Source organism: Amblyomma maculatum, chromosome 1 (assembly GCF_055883805.1).
Source record: "Amblyomma maculatum isolate TAMU_Amacu chromosome 1, ASM5588380v1, whole genome shotgun sequence".
Lineage (NCBI taxonomy): Eukaryota > Metazoa > Arthropoda > Arachnida > Ixodida > Ixodidae > Amblyomma > Amblyomma maculatum.
In genome coordinates, this window is record NC_139344.1 from 441,971,824 (window position 1) to 441,988,809 (window position 16,986).

A 16,986-nucleotide genomic window follows, 5' to 3' on the forward strand; every position below is an offset into this window, starting at 1 on the left:
GCGATATTCGGAGGTCGTGGGTTCGTTCCCCACCATCGGCACGTTGTTTTTTCTTCGACTTTGTGTTTAATTATCTTTCCCCTAAGCAGATAGCATTACTCATTTCTGTGATTATCCAAGAAAAAATTAAAAAAAAAATACCGACGATTACGTTACTTCCTAATGCGAAATTTGAGCGCTGCAAATGCGCTGTTTCACCTTTTCGATAGATTGAGGCAAAGAAATCTAGCAACACATGTATGCGCTATCACATAATAGTTTTTTATTTTTCACACGTATTCCTTTGACAAAGACTCCACTAACAGTTCCTGACAGTCATGAAGGAAGCTTTGTGGTCGGAGAAATAGACTGATATATGTTCGACTTGGTACACCAATGCTTGATTCGCAAAGACGAGATCTATACAAGTACCTCGCGAGGTTGTCACAGACGTGGGACGCGTTACGAGCGAGAGGAACGGGATACGAAGAGGCGTCCGTGTGCTGTGCGATGTCAGCGCACGTTAAAGATACCCAGGTGGTCGAAATTACTCCGTAGCCCTCCACTACGACTCCTCTTTCTCTCTTTCCACTTTCACTCTCGCCTTCCTCCCTTCCCTTACGGCTTGGTTGCGGTGTCCACAGAAAACAAGTGAGACAGTTACCGCGCCTTTCCCTTCTTATAAAAAATAAATCAGTTTTTCTACGCGGTCATGCCCCGCCGGGGTGGTACAGTGGTAAGACGCCCGACTACTGCCCGGAATACCCGGGTTCGAACCCGACCTCGGCGGCTGTGTTTCGATGGAGGCGAAACGAAGAGGCGTCCATGTGCTGTGCGATGTCAGCACACGTTAAAGATCCCCAAGTGGTCGAAATTACTCCGTAGCCCTCCACTACGGCTCCTCTTTCTCTCTTTACACTTTAACTCCCACCTTCCTCCCTTCCCTTACGGCGCGGTTCAGGTGTCTATAAACTCGTGTGACAGATACTGCGCCTTTCCCTTCCTGTGAACCAATTATTATTATTATTACCTACGCGGTCACGTTGTCTTGACTCGCTAGCGGCGGCAGCGGCATCAGACAGTCGCTGCTAGCGCTTCCTCCGGCGACCCCTCTCCCCCCCCAAACCCCCTTCCTTTCCTTGTGTTCTCCGGCTGCTCCGCGCTTCCTGCGAGGTTTCGGTTGCCAAGCGCCGGCTCGAACTGGGGGGATGAAAGTGGGAGGCGCTGGTTACGAGGCCTACGCCGACGCGAAAACCAGGAACGAGTGCCAAAGAGCTGCGCTCTAAAAAGACATAAAATATAATCCCCTATGCTTTCCTTGGCCTCGCCGACTGTTGGCTGCTTTCCTTCATATATATATATATATATATATATATATATATATATATATATATATATATATATATATATATATATATATATATATATATATATATATATATATATATATATATATATATATATATATATACATATATATATATATATAATAAACAGACGGGTGAACATATTTATGGGCTCCCGAAAGCTATTTATACTAGAAAGCGTAATATACAAGTTAAAATGCAGAAAGAGCTAAAATTGAAACGTGAAATCGCCTTCAGACTTGGTGGTACAGTTGAATCTCGCCACAACGAATACCGCCACAACGAAATTTCCGCGACAACGAATAATTTTTTATTCCCCGCGAGTATCCTATAAGAATTAATGGCCTAAATATATCTGCTCAACGAACCATTTTTGCAGAGCGTTTCCGCTTCAACGAAATTTTCGCGTTCAAAATCGAAGTCGAAACTAGTCTTATTGGCGAGAAGTCCAAGTCAAATCCAAAGCCACATTAAGCATGAAATCACGTGATTGCAGTCCCGCCATTTTGGCTTTGTGTCGTGGTCGCGTTGTTCACTCGCTGCCTTTCTCTTCGACAACGACGAGTTTTCATCCGCAGGACACGATGGCAACGCAAGTGAAAAAACGCAAAACTCTTTCCCTTGAGCAAAAAGCTCAAATAATCGCCCAAGCAGAAAGCGGAAGGAAGAAAGCGGCAATTGCTGAAGACTTCGGAATTCCTGCAAGTTCGCTGTCAACGATTCTAGGCAATAAGGACAGCGTGAGAATGGCACTTGCTTCAGGCACATCCTCGAAGCACAAAAAGGTGACGCGGCCCCTCCATGAAGAGTTGGACAAAGCAGTGCATGCGTGGTTTGTGGAAGCACGAGCCAGCAACGTCCCCCTGTCCGGAAGCATCGTCCAGCAGAAAGCCTTGAACTATGCATGCCTACTTGGCATTGATGATTTTAAAGCCAGCATTGGCTGGCTAAACCGTTTCAAGGCCCGCCATAACATCGTTGGAAAAGTGTTGTGCGGCGAGTAAATGTCAGCAGACGTGGACGGAGCAGCTGCTTGGAAGGCGAGTAACATGGCCGGAATTTTGAGCAACTTCGCGCCTGCAGACATTTACAACGCCGACGAGACCGGGCTATTCTACGAGATATTGCCGGCTAGGACGCTCGACTTCAAGGGGCAGCGCTGTCACGGCGGCAAACACAGCAAAAAACGCATCACAGTGCTGCTTTGCACAAACATGGATGGCTCGGACAAGCATCCGCCGTTAGTCATAGGCAAAAGTGCCAAGCCGCGCTGTTTTAAGGGAACTCGTAGCCTACCTGTGCAGTACAAGGCGAACAACAAGTCATGGATGACCCGCGTTATTTTCACCGAGTGGATGATGGCATTCGACCGCGACATGAAGCGGCAGGGCCGTAAAGTTTGCTTGCTTTTGGACAATTGTTCAGCGCATCACTCCGACGAAGTCAAGCTCACTATAACACGGAGCTGAGGTTTTTCCCTCCCAATTGCACGTCTGTCTTACAGCCTCTCGATCAGGGCGTGATTCTTAGCCTGAAGCGCGCTTACCGCGGGAGGTTAATTCAGCGGCTGCTTTTTAACACTGAAACCGGCCGAGACACGAAGGTGGACTTGTACGTGGCACTGCAGATTATGTCTGCTGCCTGGAGCACACTGGGGCGCTCAGTAATTGTGAACTGTTTCAGGCACGCTGGATTTGCCGAAGGTCGACCCGTACACTCTGCTGGCCTAACACCAGGCGTTACAGACGACGACGAAGAGGCGTCACCGGCTCCGGGAATAGCGGCCGCCTGGAAAACGCTGGGAGAAATAGGAACCGTGCCGCCTAATCTCGAGCTCGACGAATACATCGGCGCTGACGCTTGTGTTGTTGTTCACGAAGATGTGAGTGATGAGCAGATCATAAAAGCTGCCCGGAATGATAAGGACTCTTCCGATGAAGAAGACGACGACGTACAGGAAGCGCCGGCTGCGGCAACCGCCGTACAGGTGATGGACGCTTTTGATGTCATCAGGAATTTCGTTGCTGTCCGAGACGACGATGTTGCAATGGGTTTGCTGACCGAGTGCGAAAATCGCGTGACGGCGTTGCTCGCCGTGAAGCGTAAGCAAACCAAGCTTACAGATTTTTGGCATTAAACGCCTTTGCTGCTGCTTGAGCAATTCTTTCTGCGTTTCACGTCAAATTTTTGCGATAACGAAGTTCCGCGAGAACGAATTTTTTTTCGTGCACCGTGAATTTCGTTATAGCGGGATTCAACTGTATCTGTTTGCAAATCTTGGTCATATCGACTGTCAGCGTGCACACACCGCCGCTAAGCTTCTACCTGGCTGGTCAGTTCTGGGTTTAGCATGCTACTGCACAGTTGAGGATTGGTTTTCGCTTGAAGGCGGTGCTCGACGATCAAGAAGAATTCGTAAGACAAATGCCGAGAAGGTGGACAAGAAGACTTTTTGTGAGGCCGGTAGACTGTTCAAACGAAGGCGGGAATAGGAGGTAAGAACGTTAGAAACGGTTAACAAAGCGTCATCAATCTGCGAAGGAAGCCCAACTGGAACGTCAGGAGGCTGCCGACAATTCTGCCCGCTTGAATGAAGGTGACTTGTTCCGTAAAGCCAAAGACACCGAGTTGAAAAGTAAACGTCGTTTAATAATTGGCAAAGAGGCCGAGGTGATAAAAGTACCATCACAGTAGCAACAGTTGAGGCAGTGAGTGCGTACGCTCACAAATGTCTTAAGGCGAAGGTTAAGGTTCCTCCTTATTTTGATTTTTATTTCTTAGGGCCTGCTATTGCCGTTATCGTAAAAATTAGCGATATCTTTCCTTCATTGAGTGTTTGGATTAAGTATAAGCAATAGCACCTTTTGCTACAATAGGCAATCCAAAGTGCTAACACAAGTAGAAAATCACTTTTCTTCTTTTTGCAGCAGAGTTCTTCGTACAACGCAGCAATTAGGTTTAGGTACTTGCCCCCCGCTTCCTTGAATAGGAGGAAGCAAGTGAGGTCTTTGCCAGCCTTTCCAGTGAATAACAGGCCTGTTTATTTAGGTCGCCACTTGCAGCAGGGTCAAGCAGGAAAGCGAGGTTAAGCGGAGAATGTGAACGAGAAAACCCTACCGGATAGTATTCCCGCTCTCGTTTCTGGAAACGCTGTAGCCGAACAGCACAGGAATGAAGACGTCGAACTTCCTGCCTGCAGCGTAAATGTGGTTTTCCTCGCAGTTGGCGCAGACACTTGTAGTGGAGTATGTACCGTGGAAATTGACGCTGTAGAAAGTGGAGCCGAAGGTAGACAACAGCGACCGGAACACATAAAATGTTGCACATTTGGAACGCGAAACGAAACCTATTGCAGGAATTATCGGATCGTCAAGCCAGTTGCTAAAACGTTAGCATTTTCTCTGTAATGGCTCAACACCGGAAACTACCAGGCTGCATTCATTCATTCTCAGGCCCGTCCGCTCTTCCAATTAGGATTTAAGCCAGGAAACCAAAATATGTAAGATACAGATAAAACGTAGAAACAAATTACACGTCATTTGCAAAGGAAACCTCAAAATAGCTATGCAATGCTATTTACTGCAAAATTTGTATATTGATTTGCAACCTAGACGCGTTTAAAAACAAGAAAAAATGATATATTGTTAAAAAGAAAACCTGCCTATAAGGTGGACATTTCATTCGCGAAGACACGGCTCTGAATATACGGACGCAGTCAACACGGGCAACAATAATTAGAATTTTCCTTCCGCATGCGACAATGCGTTTTACGAGAGCTCAGATATTGTTTAAGCTACCAGACATTTCAAAAGGCTGCACGGGAGAGAAATGATGACATAGGGAATGTGTAGCCTTCCATATTTATTTTATGTTTTCCCACTTCTCACAAGAACAGCCAGATTTCTTCGCAGGCTTGAATAGAAATTCTGCTGCTTGAACTGGGCCGATCATTGGATGCTACTGAACTTTTGAAAAATCGATATTCGCTCAAGCATGCAAATTCGTTCCACGTCTATTGAGGATCGGTGACGAGGAGCCCAAAAAGATGTCTTTAGTGATCCCCAGCGACCCGTTTATATAAAAATAAGAATCGCAATACGCCACAGGTATCAATGTTTTCTTAATGCAAATAATTTGGAAGTGCTTTCTTAGTTTTTAGGTGTTTTCGAAATAGCGGCAAAAATTTTGCGCAGTTTCTATGCGTTTTGCTGTTCGAGCTCTAAAACACGAATATTTTGCATAATAGAAATAATCAATAAATGCCGTACATGGTGGCGAAAGCTTCCTTAGTGCATAGTCCTTTTCTGTTAACAATGACAATTTAATAAACCACAGTGTCGCTTAAAAGAAAACGCAAACAACATCAGTGCGCATATACAGCATGCGTCGCATAAATCAAATCCCATTTCTTTTTCATGCGCTGCTCCTACTAGTCTTGTCTGCCACCACACAAATACAAATTGTATATTCTGGGATATCGTTTGGATTAGAGACATCTGTTTACCATTATAAAAAATGGTTATGCAAACATTGATTAAAATGATGTACACTTCTAATTCATGGCCGAAATTTCATCTATTATTTTTTCTGCCGCGGCCGCTATCATTTAACGACGCCATACAAAAGCACTCGAAAGTTCTGATATAAATAGTTAGGCAACCATACATTTTGTAAGCTATTTTTCCGAGCATATTAATGCAACTGGTCTAAGCTCAAGATCAAAAGCAACATTTCGCATCTAAGGATCGTCCATGTTTACAATGTCAGACTGCAATAGAGAAGCAATCGGGCGCCTTTTTAAAAAATGTGAAAAAACTAGAACATGTACAGAAAATTTCTTTAAACATACCTGTTCCTATTGAGATTATATGCAATTTCTTGAAGTTATAAGCTCGGTCAATCTTTTCAACTGAACATCGTAAATTTTAGGGTATAAAAAAGTCGCTTAAATCTACTACACTTTGACGAAGAAAGAAGAAATTCTAAGCTAAGCTTAGAACAGACCGAAATGATGGCGTTAAGCATGCAATTAAAAGGCATTTAGCGTATGGCGATGGGTGCTATAATTGTCAGCTCATGAGCTTGACTGATATGTTCGCGGTGGGTGTGAGAAGCACTTCACCGAGGAAGGCATATGAGAGGCTACGAGCGAAAGTTCGCAATGTCGACCCTGAGGTAAGTACCAGTTCACAGATTCGCAAGTACTAAAAGCGAGAAATAAAAGATGTTGGCTATAGGTGCCACTGCCACGCATGAGCGGAGATCTTTGCTATTATCGTGATCTACGTTGGTTCGCTAAAACCTACTCCGAGCCCCGTACGACCCTGACTACAGGCTCCGCGGTGTCGGAGTCCGCCCCCGTTACTGATGCAGTCATAAAAAATTAAGACATTCGTGCCTATTAGAAAGCGTTCAAAACTTTGGGAGTGCATTCAATTAGATTGAAAAAATTTTGAACTCGAAATGTTTAATAATTTAACAAATTTATGAAAGCTTATCTCAATGGCTACTTAAAATATCCAGAATTTAGCCTACAACTTGAGGACAGCTTTTTTTGCAGGCATTTTGGGGAAATATTGATGTCCGAATGATGAGGACCCTTTACATATTAGAGAAGCCAACCGACATTGAAGCACACGTAAGCTTATAGAAATGTTTGTTTTATTGGTGGTTAGGCTGCACTGGAAACTGCAAAAAAAGGAATATATTTTTAAGAAGGAGTGTTTCGTTTGTAATAGTTTGTATTGTTTAACGTTCCAAATGTTTCTGGCTATCAGAGAGACAGTAGTGAAGGACTCCGCAAATTTTGACCCCCTCATGACGTGCACTGACAACACACAGCATACGAACACCACTATATCTCGCCTTCATCAAAACGTAGCCACCGGTGGAAGTGTTTGAAAGCCTGTACATCCGCAAATTAGTCGAACATCTAATCACTGCACCTCCGTAGCGAGGAGTTTTTACACAGAAGTTCCACGAGCATAAAATATTGAAAAAAGACATACATGCCTAAAATTTAATTCGAACTCGTCATCACCGTGTCTAGGATGATTTTCTACGAAGTGACCTGCCGGGCACGCTGCCTAATCCTGTGTACATTTCTATTTTTTAATCCTGGGTGTAGTGGGTGCATACAAGTTTTCATAGTATTGGAGAGATTTCTTAAGCAACGATAGGTTTTTCATGTTATGCACATAAATTTTATTTTTTGCAGCAAGCACAATGTTGTGAAGCCAGCGCGAACTACGCAGAAGCAGTGCATAGCAGCGTCTATTGCCGAGAACCATGGTTATAAACCCTCTCGTACTGAGAGGGTTACAGAAGAGGAAGCGAAGCATGAGCAATAGGAACTCAGGCCAATGTTGGGGGGGGGGGGGGGGGGGGGAATTGAGCACGCGGCTACCTTCACTGGCCAGCACAAATCAACAAAATCCCACACACAACTTCTCGGATCACATCCCACGTCGGAGGACACACACGAGCCTGAGCAAGCTGCGTCGCTCATTGGAGGCATTACCTTCTTAGGGCAATACTCACGAAGCAACAAGTAACGGAAACCTGTCTTCCGCAGTCTGAGTCAGGTCCCGAAGTAAAGAATAGCTGATGTTTGTGCCAGCCTTCCATTTTTACAATGTTTAAGGCGAAAGCGTTTACTGGCGTATGCTATCGTAGACAAAATATGTCCCGCTTTTGCGACTTTCTGATTTTCCGAGGAGGGATGGCATCATTGAGGTCTCGCCCAATCACAGAGCACTGCCACAGTATGCGCGAATGCGTGCCTTATATGGCCATATGTCAATAAATCAGGAATAACAAATAATGATTTAGGCAATTAAATATCAATTAAGTAATTCGTGAAATAACTTATAAATATATCTGTCAGTGCCTATTAACTAAGAATTTAAATAAGTAGTGCTTAGTTAATACTTAATTAATAATTATTTATTATTATTGAGTGAATAATTATTTGTTAGTAAATAATTCAGTTCCGTTCAGTCGTGTCCGACTCTTCGTGACCCTATGGACCATGTCACGCCACGCTTTCCGGTCTCTCACTATCTTCCTAACATCACATAACTTCATCGGCAGTGCCTCGAGGATGCCATCTAACCATCGCTTTCGCTGGCTACCCCTTCTCCGGCGACCCTCAACCTTTCCCAACATCAAATCTTTCTCCAGCGACTCCTCTCTTCTCATCTGATGACCAAAGTAGCTGAGCTTTAACTTTAGAATTTGACCCTCCAATGTGCAGTCAGGGTTTATGGTCGACAATATTGACTGATTTGATCTTCTGGCAGTCCAAGGAACTCTCAAGAGTCTTCGCCAGCACCACAATTCAAACGCGTCAATTCTTCGGCGGTCAGCCTTTTTCACAGTCCTACTCTCGCATCCATACATCACAACTGGAAAGACCATAGCACGAGTTATGCGGATCTTGGTTGACAGACTAATGTCTCTGCTCTTTACTAGGCGGTCAAGGCTAACCATTGCTCTCTTTCCCAGAAGCAGGCGTCTCCTAATTTCATGGCTGCAGTCTCCTTCCGAGGTAATCTTGGAGACCAAGAAGGGAAAATCTGTCACAGCCTCCACTTCTTTCCATTGATGCTCCAGGAATTGATAGGGTAAGACGCCATGATCTTTGTCTTTTATTTCATTTCACTACTAATCAGTAGCAGTTACGTAGAAGAATGCTACATTCAGCCTTTCGTCGTTCACTACTTTTGTCGCCAAGTCCCTTGTAATTTTTTGACCTAGCTTTTTTATATATGGTAAATTTGGCGAATAAACGCATAAGAGCAAGAAAATTATATATCGTGTCAACGGCAGCCTATGCATCTGAAAAGCGTGATTCGCGCTTTGACTGTCAAATTGATGAAACAAAGCAGATTGCCAGAAAACGCGAGACCATACAAAGCATACGAACCGTTTTCAGGCGAGCGATATTTCTTGGGCGTGGCAAACCCCTTCTTCAAAAGCGGGCATCTTTTAGATTGTTTGAAAGAAAATTTAGGACCACGTTCGCAGAAGTTTCCGATGTTCGCAGAAGTTTTTCGGCTGCATGATAAAAAATGATTCATCATAAAGCATAAGTATAGGTGTCAGTGCTCAAGAAATTGCAAGACATCACTTGTATATGAACAGCATACTTTTTTTTTTTAAGAAAATAGCCGATACTCTCTTATTTTATGAAAAACGCCTTTGCTCTGGATGGCCAATGTAAAAAAGCTTTCCAAATAAAAATGTATCACCGCTGAAGGAAGTGGTCGTTTGGACATGTATTTGTACGTAGTTATTTATGAAGGCTGTGGGATAACATGTATATAAAACAGCCTTTGAAGAAAAGTATAAAAGGGATCGGTACAATAAAGGTGGGCAGGGGTGGAGAACGACGGCGGAGAATGTGCTGGGTGCACTGTAGAATTTCGCGCGTTCTGCTAAACATCTAATATTTGCATACACGTATATCATAGACAAAGGATGGCAAGAAGGTTTGAAGGCAAGTTACAAATTGTAAATGTATTTGATGGGCCGTGTCCAATTTGAGTCTGGGTCATCGTTGGTAGTGATGTGCTTGCCCTAATTTGCCAAGAAATTACTTAAGTACGGATACATGCAAGCAATAGCATACGGCGCTCACATAATAAAGACAATTCAGTATATATGCGTTGTTTGCATCTGTCACTTTGACCGAAAAAAGACAAATAGATGGAGGTGAAATTTGGAAGCAATTAAGATCCTTCTTTGGCGTAGGAAGTGGAAGCGTGAATGGCTCCTTTCTGCCGGTTACCTTTGCAGATAATAATTGAAGTAAATAGGTAAGGATTGCAGATGATTCATGAGAGTTAATAATTAGAAGTATCAGACTGGGGTGGAGTGCAGTTGGCAAGTGTTTAATAAATGAATGACCAGTATTCCCCAAGGGAGAAATATTTGCTCTTAAGGGACGAAAACTTGGTAGCTAACGAAAAGGGGTTCTACCTAAGTAGAGGACAACGCACAGAGCTATGGAAAGGAGAACGATGGGCATGACGTTAGTTGAAAAAGCGCGCAAGCTTGGTCTGGGAATCAATTCGAGATACCGACATTGTATTCGATTTTTTAAACAAATGATCGGGGGAAGGAGGAACAAGACATGTAGATGGACCGCTACGTAAAGGAGGATTGCTGCGAGTGACAAACTCGATTTCCGGTTAAGGACCGTTGGAGATTAAGTTTTATTTTGTTTTCATCGGGCTGGGAGAGTGTGCTGTTCAGCAGAGCGTTATACCTACAAGAAAAAAGGAAAGTGAAAAGATCAAGAGCTCTCTAAGCTTCTCAATGCATTCTTTTCTGTCAAGTCGCTTTCACTACATCCACTTCGTATCACGAACTTCCGCAAACATGTCTACAGCCCGAATTTTACTTCTTTTATGTCCTTCTTTTTACCAGTCACCGTAGAGGTGGCCTTCTACATGTGGCCATACCGTGATAACTTTTCAAGAAATTGTACAAATGTGCTATAAAATTAAGAGTATGAATTGTCCGGCAATCTGCTCGATCACACGTCCATAAGCTCGGTCACACGTCCGATGCCTCACGTCCATAAAGCAGGAAGAAAGGGCTAAATCCAGTAGTTGACTGCGTGGCGGTGTTGTAAGCGTATGTCACGAAAGGAAGAACAGCGTCCCAGTTAGTCTGATCGGCGGCAACGTACATCATGAGCATATTTCCGTGAGTACGATTGAAGCGCTCAGTCAGCCCGTTAGTTTGAGGGTGGTAGGCCGTTGTTGTCCGATGTATGATGCGACATTCGGCCAGTAGAGCTTCAACGACGTTGGATAGGAAGACGCGTCCCCGGTCACTCAGCAGCTCTCGCGGTGCGGCGTGGCGAAGAACAAAATGATGTAGTAAGAACAGGGCAACTTCACGGGTAAAGCGGCGGTCTCGGCATACCGGGTGAGGTGATCGATGCCGACGATAATCCACCGGTTCCCAGAAACCGTGCAGGGAAGTGGCCCTTAAAGGTCAGCGCCAATGCGGTCAAAAGGGCGGGCCGGGCATGGAAGTGGTTGTAAGGGGCCAGAAGCACGAGGTGTGGATGACTTCCGGCGCTGACAGGCGATGCAGGAGCCGACGTATTTGCGAATATAACCGTACATGCCGCGCCAATAGTAGCGTTGAGAGATTCTTTGAAACATTTTGACTACACCAGAATGGGCACACTGAGGGTCGGCATGGAAAGAAGCGCAAATTTCATGTCGTAAATGGCGGGGAATGACGAGAAGCCACCGTCGACCATCAGTCATATAATTGCGGCGGTAGAGAAGGCCGTCTCGTAGGACAAAGTGTGGTGCTTGACGGCGTAAAGCCCGAGAAGGTGCAGCAGCGTTAGGAGAAGTGGACATGATGTCGATAAGAGAGACGAGCTGCGGGTCTTTGCGCTGCTCCGCAGGCATTGCAGCGATGGTTAGACAGGAGAGGACGGGATCAGCCGCTGTGGAGCAAGCAGGTTCGTTGGAGAGGGGAGAACGAGACAGTGCGTCGGCGTCCATGTGTTTACGGCCAGAGCGATATATAACGCGGATGTCAAATTCCTGTAGGCGGAAAGCCCATCGTGCGAGGCGGCCGGACGGGTCTTTAAGAGAGGACAGCCAACATAACGCGTGGTGGTCCGTGACGACGTCAAACTGGCGACCGTAAAGGTAGGGTCAGAATTTCGTTATTGCCCACACAATTGCCAAACACTCCTTTTCCGTAACTGAGTAGTTGCATTCAGCTTTAGAGAGGACACGATTCGCGTACGCGACGACGTATTCGTGAAAACCGTTTTTCCGTTGTGCCAAGACAGCTCCGAGGCCAACGCCACTCGCATCAGTATGGACCTCGGTGGGTGCTGTCGGGTCGTAGTGGCGAAGGATTGGTGGCGAAGTCAAAAGACGGCGCAATGCGTTGAACGCTTCGTCGCACTCGACCGACCACGCAGTTAAGTCATTGTTTCCTCCGAGTAGTTTCGTCAGGGGGGCAATTATCGAAGCAAAATTCTGCACGAAGCGCCGAAAATAGGCATAGACCTATGAAGCTTCGAAGTTGCTTGAGCGAAACCGGCTTAGGAAACTCCGCCACTGCACGCAGCTTGGCCGGATCAGGGCGAACACCTTCCTTAGAGACGATGTGCCCCAAAATAGTCAACTACCTGGCACCGAAGTGACACTTCTTGAGATTCAGTTGCAGGCCGGCGTCAGTAAGGCGGACTAAAACTTTCCGCAAGCGCTGTAGGTGCGTAGCGAAGTCGGTGGAAAACAACAATGTCGCCCAAGTAGCAGAGGCAGATTTGCCACTTGAACTTCCGCAAGATGTTATCCATCATCCTCTCGAATGTAGCGGGCGCATTGCACAGACCGAAGAGCATCACAATAAATTCATACTGGCCATCCGGCGTCACAGATTGTCTTCTCACTGTCACTGGCGGCCATTGGTACTTGCCAGTAACCTGAACGTAACTCAAGAGATGAAAAGTACTCGGCACCTTGGAGGCAATCAAGAGCGTCGTCTATACGCGGAAGGGGGTAATTGTCCTTGTGTGTAATTTTGTTGAGGCGCCGGTAGACGATACAAAAGCGAAACGAGCCATCTTTCTTTTTCACTAGCACCACTGGTGAAGACCAGGGGCTTTGTGATGGACGGATTACAATATATGCATATGTATATATATGTATATATATATATATATATATATATATATATATATATATATATATATATATATATATATATATATATATATATATATATATATATATATATATATATATATATATATATACCAAGCGCCCGTAGACAGTACTGAGGGCAGTGGGAGGAAATACATTTAATAGCGCAGCACGAAGATAAAGATATTGCGCTTTAGGTGACAAAAATACTCACAAACTTAAGAGTGAAAAATGTGAAGGTGAAGCCAGACAATACGTAGGCAAGCCAGACAACAAGACAACAAGTGCATCGCAATAGAGAAAGCCTTAATATTATCAAAGTTGATAATGCCCCGTAGTATGCCCGGGAAAGTGGTTCCAACATACAGAGGTGCTGGGAAAAATGATAAGAGCAATGTTTATTTTGGCACGAAGGAATGCCTTCTTTGTGGGGATGATCGACGGGCCCGGCCTGAAATATTTGTAGAGGTAGTTAGTAGGCGGTTCTTAAGAAGTGGATTGTTGTAGTAGATCTTGTCACTTCACTCAAATTTCAGACACCGGCGGCTGTATCACATTAAGCTCCCATTTTCAATTTGGACTTTCATTGCCGGTAATTGGTAATTGTGATTGGCGACTTAGTCGTAGCCTTCGAGTGAAAACCAACAGAACCTTTTCTTTTTCAGGGCTGGCCAATTCTTTCTTCACGGCCTTTTTTACCCTACTGAAAAAGTGTATGCGAAATGTACGAGATTGCTACGATGTGTACGAGAAATGTGGGAGATTTCTAAGAGCTATGCGATTTGTACAAGAATTCTATGAGGTCTCTTAGAGCGTCTACGTTGTCTCGTAGAGTTGTACGAGGATTGTACGATGTCTCGTAGGGCGTCTACGGTGTCTCCTAGAGCGTGTACGATGTCTCGTAGGGTTGTACGAGGATTGTAGGATGTCTTGTACAGATGTACGAGGGCTCAAGCAGCTTGTAGAAGATCTCGTACAGTTCACGTAAAACCCCCGCAGACGCCGTACGCACTCTCGTAGAGCTCGTACGCTCAGTTGTAGGAGACATCGTAATGCTCGCTTAAAATCACGATGCTCGTACAGCACCAGCATTCGATTTCGCAGTGCTCATTCAGGGTCCATGCGAGTTCAGTTGGCTCACTAAGCCTCCCCGTAAAAAATTAAACCAGTTATAACATGGTTCCATTCGGCCCCACACTGACCCAATTAGATACAGCCATATATGAGCTCAAATGGGCACAAAATTACGACCAATTTGGCAGGTGACGGAATTACCCAAATGGTTTTGCAAGCAATGGGCACTCCCAATTGTTCTCACGTTCATAATGATCCTTTAGAATCCCAACTGGATTTTCCATATTATACAGGATTACAATTCATATATGTCCTACCCTATTGGATATTCAAAGTGGTTTTGAAAATTTGAATTGGTTCCCGGGATTTCAAATGGCACTTCATATGGTATATATATAGTTCTCAATTGGATGTTCTAGTTGGTTTGGAAGATATTCATAGACGTATGTCCTCATCCGTTCAGTTCAGTTCAGTCGTGTCCGACTCTTCTTGACCCTATGAACCATATCACGCCACGCTTTCCGGTCTCTCACTATCTTCCTAGCATCACATAACTTCATCTGCAGCGCCTCGAGGATGCCATCTAATCATCGCGTTCGCTGCCTACCCCTTCTCCGGTGACCCTCAACCTTTCCCAACATCAAATCTTTCTCGAGCGACTCCTCTCTTCTCATCAGATGACCAAAGTAGCTGAGCTTTAACTTTAGAATTTGAACCTCCAATGAGCAGTCAGGGTTTATGGTCAACAATATCGACTGATTTGATCTTCTGGCCGTCCAAGGAACTCTCAAGATTCTCCGCCAGCACCACAATTCAAGCGAGTCAATTCTTCGGCGGTCAGCCTTCTTCACAGCCCAACTCTCGCATCCATACATCACAACTGGAAAGACCATAGCACGAGTTATATGGATCTTGGTTGGCAGACTAATGTCTCTGCTCTTTACTAGGCAGTCAAGGCTAGCCATGGCTCTATTTCCCAGAAGTAGGCGTCTCCTAATTTCATGACTGCAGTCTCCTTCCGGGGTTACCTTGGAGCCCAAGAAGAGAACATCTGTCACGGTTTCCACTTCTTGTCCCTCTATGCTCCAGGACTTGATGGGGCAAGACGCCATGATCTTTGTCTTTTTAATGTTCAGTTTAAGTCCAAACTTCTCACTCTCTTCTTGTACGCGCATCAGAAGTCTCTTGAGCTCCACTTCACTTTCTGCCATTTAGTGGTATCATCCGCATGTATGTCCTCATATTTGACAGTTAAATAGAAAAGATCATTAAGAGAATTAAAGTTTGTGTCATAGTTTTACAGTTTATCACCGAGTTAGACAGTTGATACCAATTTCCTTCATCTGGTTGGCGAACCATATTGTATTTACATGTTAATTCCTGAATAATCATTGATATATATGCCATATATATTTCAAGTTTAATGCTTTCGTATATCTACATGGGCGTGCTGCTTACATTTAATGTAAAATATAGGCAATAGAATACATATTCTTTAATAAATACAGAGTTCAGCATGAACATATCACAAAACAAAAATGTATCCGCAATATATATATCATGGCATGAAAGAAATGCGGAAGAAATAAGATGAACTAAGACAAGATTTGAGCATTGTAACTTAATTCATTGAACGCACATCAGTGGCATAACATGCAGAAGGTCAAAGATTAATTATAATGATCAGTGCAAAATATAAGAAGAGAAAGTAGCTACACAAAGTTAAAATAATTTTGGAGCTTCAGCTAGTTTACCTCAATAATAGACGTGACAGCATCTTAAACATGAACTGCATTTTCATTCTGCAAATTTTTATATAATTTTTCTCGTTTAAAGTTATCTACTTTTCAAAATTATTACCAATGTAACAGCATTCCCTAAATGCCCCACTAACACACCTTTGACCCTACATGGCTATAGACATTGCATGCAGAGGGCACACATGGGTTGAGCTTTAGTATCAACGTATTTATTTTGGTAAACTACTATTTTCTGAAATGTCCTCATTAGAAGAGCTTCCTTGATAATTGGCTTCATTTGCACCCTCCCTATTTTGTTAGCTTTATTTCACTATGAGATGTTTGAAATTCTCACACGAGGTCATGTAACTGTGATGCCATGACCAATATGTCGACTAATCGGGATTTTTTTGGTATTTATTGTGCAGAATCTTTTCAGTCGAATGAGAACTGTTCACTTAAAGTTTAGTAAATGATGTTCCTGCTGCACACCTTGACTAGCACTGCCCTTCGTTCATTGTATCTGCCACTATGCTGTGTGCACAATGTTGATGTGTTGCCGCTGCCATGTATACGATAGTCAAACTGGCAGTCAAAATCACCCTTATATTGTGTTTTGCATATGAATGGAGGTGACGCACTATAACTGCACAGCTTTACCACCGTCAGGCATCACAAGTTTGTATGAAGAATTGGCTTGGAGTTTCATCTGTAGAAGGAAAAGTAAGTGTGATAACAGAAATGTGAAAGCCAACTCCAGTACTGAACTTCACGAACTCATAATCCCTTGCAAAGACCACAGAAAGACAATTCTCAAACGACTGAACAGCACTAACAGATGGGGTGGGAGAGAAGATGATAACAATTCTGCTTCTTTCTCTACATCACTCATTTGGCTGATTATAAACAACCGGTCTGACTCTCTTTTTCAGCGCAAGGATATGCCGAGCAAAAAAGTTGCTACAGCCTTTTGAGTTTTGACTTGCACATCTACATCTATACGCCATTTTTAAGTTTCCTGAGACTATAACAAACCCTTGCTGAACTGAACTACTCTGAATTGAAGCTTTCTGCTGCATAATGACACTTGCAAATGCTGTCAGTCTCATTGTCAAATGAAAAAAAAAAAAAGAA

At 44.0% G+C, this 16,986-nt stretch overlaps 2 long non-coding RNA genes across 2 annotated transcripts in view; one reads left to right on the forward strand and one right to left on the reverse strand.

Annotated features, from left to right (window-relative positions):
• LOC146209578 (uncharacterized) overlaps window positions 1-16,986 on the reverse strand; it is a 90,081-nt gene that overhangs the window by 33,178 nt on the left and 39,917 nt on the right. Inside the window, exon 2 of the long non-coding RNA XR_014703453.1 lies at window positions 9,274-9,404. This is a non-coding gene — a long non-coding RNA (uncharacterized LOC146209578). The remainder of the gene's footprint in view (window positions 1-9,273; window positions 9,405-16,986) is intronic.
• Window positions 6,452-13,737, forward strand: LOC146209579 (uncharacterized). The gene is made up of 3 exons (XR_014703454.1): window positions 6,452-6,521; window positions 8,853-8,971; window positions 13,705-13,737. It is a non-coding gene; the product is annotated as an uncharacterized LOC146209579 (long non-coding RNA).